Source organism: Ursus americanus, chromosome 3 (assembly GCF_024610735.1).
Source record: "Ursus americanus isolate L20-20 chromosome 3, mUrsAme1.1.p, whole genome shotgun sequence".
In the NCBI taxonomy this organism is placed as follows: domain Eukaryota; kingdom Metazoa; phylum Chordata; class Mammalia; order Carnivora; family Ursidae; genus Ursus; species Ursus americanus.
This window is the reverse complement of record NC_142129.1, coordinates 17,021,772-17,027,391: the sequence shown is the minus strand read 5'-3', so window position 1 is coordinate 17,027,391 and position 5,620 is coordinate 17,021,772.

The window sequence follows — 5,620 nt, the reverse complement described above, 5'->3', positions numbered from 1 at the left end:
TCAAGAGCCAGTCGCTTAATCGACTGAGCCCTGGAGGCGCTTCATCTTAACTATTTTACAGGTGTGTAATTCAGTCTCCTTAGGTACACGGTCATTATGTAAGCGATCTCCAGGAACTCATCATCTTGCAAATCTGAAGCTGTATCCATTAAACAACTCCCTATGCTCCCTTCCCCCAGCCCCTGGCAACCACCATTCTACTTTATGTGTCTGTGAACTTGACTACTCTAGGTACCTCATATAAGTGGCTTCATACAGTGTTTGTGCTTTGGAGACTGGCTTATTTCACTTAGCCTAATGTCCTCTAGGTTCATCCATGTTGTAGCATGTGTCAAAATTTTCTTTTTTTTAAGGATAAACAATATCCCATTGTGTGCATATACGACCTTTTGTTTATTCATCCATTGATGGATGCTTGAGTTGCTTCACTTTGCAGCTATAGTGAATAATGCTGCTATGAACATGGGTATGGGAATATGTCTTTGAGACTCTGCTTTCAGTTCTTTTGGTTGTATACCCCAAAGTGGAATTTCTAGGTCATATGTAATTATATTCTTAATGTTTTGAGAAAATGCCACCGAACTGTTTTCCACTGTGGCTGTACCATATTACACTCCCACCACCTGTGGACAAGGGTTCCAATTTCTCCACATTCTCCCCAACACTTGTTGTTTCCTGTTGTAGTGATAGTAGCCATCCTAATAGGTGTAAGGTGGCATATAACTGTAGTCTTGATTTATATTTCCCTAATGATGAAAGATGGGGAACATCTTCTTATGTGCTTATTGGCCATTTGTGTGTCATCTTTGAAGAACCATGGCAGATCTTTTAAACAGTGACATGACATAGTCAGATTTGGCTTTTGGAAAGACCACAATGGGAAATGACCAACTGCAGGGCAACTAGATAGGAGGCTCTCGCAGTTTCTATAATCACGCTTCATGACTTTCAAAGTAAAGCTCTCACGTTGGCATTTGATCCCATCCATTCGCTGCTCTGTCTTCTTTCCAATTTTCACTCTTGTTACATCTTTCATGAATTCTGTGTCCTCCTCAAGATGGGTCATATGTCCTATTAGCATTCCTATCTCACGACTTTGTGGTTTCTTTTTTTTCGTATCAGAAATGTACTTAACGTCTCCTCTTCTAAGTGCAACTGTATAACTTTCCTTTGAAATATGCCTCAGTTTCTCTCCTCAAACATTCTTCCAATGCTCCAGTATGTTGGGTTATCTTCTCTCAATTTCTCTCCCACTTGTGTGGATGTTTGTGGTATTCACTTATACTTATGTATTACCCTGCCTCACTATAGTTACATGTGTATGGAATACAAAGTTCTTGAGAGTACAGACTTTTTTTTTTTGGTATCTATATATATCTGTATGAATATATTCAGACCTAACTTTGTTTCATTGCTTTGTGATGATCAGTAAGTATTTGTTGTTATAATAAAAATGAGTTTCGGGAATACTTTGAATTAGGTCATATTTATACAACTGAAATTATCTGCATAATTTGGCTTTTTATGCACATAAAACGATGTTTCATCAATTCAGTCTCAAAATATAACTGCTTTCTCTCAAAAAAATTCAGATTTGGGAGGCAGTAGAGTATCAGTGTTTTAGGAAAGAAAACCAACATTACTCTTGACTGTCTTCTATGGATGAGACCCGATACTAGGCAGTCCATACATGTTATTTAACCCTGACATTAATCTTTTGTGGTAGGTATTCATTTGCCCTTTTAAAGATGAGGGGCTTGGGGAAGTTCAGGGACATTGGAGCACAGACAGACTGAAGTAGATAAACTGCACAGGTGGGTGTCGTAATGGTTTTGGATAGAATGATCAAATACTGAATTAACCCCGGTTAGTGAGAATGGAGCGTGGATTCTAGAAATGCTTAGGAGATTGGATAAATGGATTTTGTATCTGGTTGAGAGAACTAGGAAGACTGGAATCTCAAGTTTCTGGCTTGAGTCACTCAGTGGAATTTGGTGCCATTCACCAATGTTGGGCCAAAAAAGGAGCAGACTTTGTGGGTCCAAATCAAGAGGGTCCTGTGGGGACAGTCAGGTGAAGTCAGGTGACAGAAATACAGACCTAGAATTCAGGAGAGAAGTCTTGCTGAAGAAGCAATTATTAGAATCATGCAACAGTTATGCTCTTTCAACCATTCAACAAGTACTTATTGTCAGTTCCATACCAATGGTGGGGTGGTGGGAGCCGCCAGCCCAGGGCGCAGGCAGGAGGAGAATGTATTGTCTGCGTAGAATAAAACTAAATTGGAGTTGATTTTCTTTTCTTCTTGGGTGCCACAATGCCAGTAATAAAATACTCCCTCCTGAAAAAAAAAAAAATCTTTTGTAGTTTAAGTGCCGAACAATTGCTATGGTAACTACTGACTTTGGACAACGTGTCTGCCGTCTTCAGTTGAGCACATTTTTATTCTTTTACAAACTTTGTCTTCTAAGTGGGGAAGTTAATTTGGAGACCTCTCTGTTATATATTCGACCCCTGGCACACAGGATCTCCACCACATGCTTTTGTTTCAGTAGTAAGTGGAATTGTTTGAGCTCACTTTGACAGCTCTTCTCTCCACTCTCTGTGATACTACATACTTTTGCATTTAGATAGTAGGTAGGAAATAAGCAATACCAGCAGAGTGAATGTGAAGACGAAGAGACAGTACTTGGGTTATGCCAATTTGGCATACCATTTGACACTTGGAGTTTTTAAATTTGCGCTTCTATTTAAAATGGTGTAAAACTGTTAAGTCTGAATTTTGGTTTACATATGAAATATTTTACTCAATTTGAACATTTTAAGATGGAAATTTACTCTTCATTGTGCATTGTTTTAAAATTAAAAGCAACTCAAGAAAATCATGATTACTGCTAAGTATTTTGTGATGATTACTGAGAACAATTTTGTGGGGTGCCTGGGTGGCTCAGTTGGTTGAGTGTCCAACTCTTGGTTTCAGCTCAGGTCATGATCTCGGTTGTAGAATCAAGCCCCAAGTCAGGTTTCACACTCAGTGGGGAGCCTGCTTGAGGATTCTCCTCCTCTGCTCCTCTCCCTGCTTACATGCATGTGTTCTCTCTCTCAAATAAATGAATCTTAAAAAAACAAACAAACAAAAAACCCCCAAACCTAGTTTTGTCATATAGGGGAAGGGGCTGTTAGAAACAGTCTACTCTTAATGTCAAATATGCTAGGTGAGCCACTGCACCCCTATTACACGCTTCCAGTGTCTGAAGAATGTTTCTTGGCTCTGTAGACTTTGCAGTAAATGAAGTCATGAGAGCGTCAAGGTCGGTGTGGATGAAGTGGCCCAGGAGAATGTGTAAGAGAAGGGAAGACTACCCAGTGTTGAGCTCTGGAAAACACCAGCTTCTAAGACACAGACTTTAGAAGAGGGGGCCCCTAAAAGATGGGCAAGGAGCAGAGAGAGCATTGGGGGGGGGGGAGTAAGAGAAAGAAGAGTCAGGGGCATTAGGGGAGAAGAAGTTTCCAGAAGGATGGGGTGGTCAGTAGTATCCAGTGTGACTAAGAAGACAAAAAAATGGCTAGCAAGTAAACGTCTTTGGGTTTGAGCATCAGAAAGTGGTTGGTGACAACCTTCCTTCCTAAGACCATTGCTGTGGTGAGGGACATCTGAGGAGAAGACGAGGGTGAGGTTCTTCAAGAAGTCTTTGCTCTCAATGGGGAAAATAAGACAGGGTAGAGGGAGCGTTAAATCATTTTTCTTGATTTTAAAAGACACGTTCGTTGTGGAAAATGTGGATAAAATTGAAAATTGACTATGCACTCTTGTTCCTTGGTGTTGTTAGCCTTTGACTCTAACCATATTCTTGTCTTGATCACAAAGCTTGAAACCTCTCCCTGGGTGGTGACAAAGCCTCAGGCCCCCCTCAAAGTGCCGACATCTGTTATTGTGGCGCGGACACCTGATGCTCTCACCTGTTTTGCTGTTCCTGCTTCAGGTCCCAGCAGTCCATGCCTGTTGGCCATACTATACTCTGAACGCCTTCACTGCCACCACTTATGAGAACACTGCTCTCTGTGCTGAGGGCACAGTCCAGAAATCTCTGGGCTCCATCCCTAGGCGTGCTCTGTTCCAACTCCAAGGCATGGGTATGAGGCCATCTGGACCTCCAGGAAGCTCAGCCTGGCTCAGAGTGGTTTCTAGTCATAGTGAGGGCCTCCGCCACCCTCTGGCCACCCCGTCCCCAGCATCCCTTAATCCCGGGTGCAGCATAACCCAACAAACTCACCAATGCCCTCTTCATTAGTCTCGTTTCCTTATTTTTAACCATTTCCTCCCCAAAGCAATCTCCTCTCCCCAGAATGCTGCCCTCTCCTGTCCTTTCCATTCATTCTTTTCAGATTTTCCCACCTCAGATTTTCCAAACTTCTCCTCTTGAGCAGGCTTCTCTTTACTGATGCATAATTTAAAAGACTCACTATAGCCTTTCTTTTTCTCCAAAGGACCGGTCTGTCCTCATAGGTGAATTCAAAGGTGAATTCAAATACAAATTTCCACCTCTTGTTAAGCAGAGAGTACTTGAAACTGAAATTACACGTTTTTTCCTGACTTGTATTCTTCCATTATATCCTAGGACAAATTTTTATTCCTGACTGAAGTACCAAGTACTGTACTATATGCCAGCCTGTTCTTTAGCAATTTCTGTGAAATAAACAATCATGGAAAAAATACAAGCTAATCTTTAGTCTTACCCAGAGATCTTACAGATGCTCTCTTTATAAGTCCCAGCACGTATTTGATAGTAAATAAGTATATTTTGGCTGAATATAGACACTTATATATATATATACACACACACATATATACATATATACACACACACAGAGAAATTAGGATTGTACTATAAATGCAAATTCTAATTATGTCATTTCTTCCATAAAAGTATACTAGTAGAATTTTCCTAGACCTTAACTGTTATTATTCCATAGCATTTTAAATATAGATGTAATATAAATTATTTAATCACTTTCCTATCAGCCATTTGGGCTGTTTTTATACTGTAGTGGATTCCCTGGACATGAATATTTGTCTGCATTTCCACTCGTCTTCTTTGGATACATTTCTGAAAGTGGAATTACTAGATTAGAAGATTCAGGACATTGCTCTGTGCTTAGTGAATATTCATTAAAAATTTTCAAATGATCAGAATGAAGATTTTGATGCTTTTTTTCTGAATTGTCCTTCGGGAAGATTGTACTTCTGGGTACAACCCCTCAGGGGCTGAATTTCACAGTATCCCCTTTTGTATTTAGTATTATCTTTTAGTCTTTGTTAATTTCTTAGGTGAAAATAATGCCTTTTTTTTTTTTTAAACTTATTTCTTTGAATGCTAGTGAGGTTTCCTGTGCTTGTCAATTGTCTACTTGTGTGTACAGCTTTGCAAGTCTGTTCATAGGTTGGTGAGACAGGGCCACTCACATACTTGCCCTGAGTTCCTGCTCTTTTGGTGATGTAGGTTGCATCATGTCCCCCCCCCCCCCCAAAATATGTTCTCGATAGTTGTAGGAGAAAGACAAATGGTGGGACAGTTCTCTGTATGGAAAGTTAAAGTTATATAATGACGGACATTTGCTA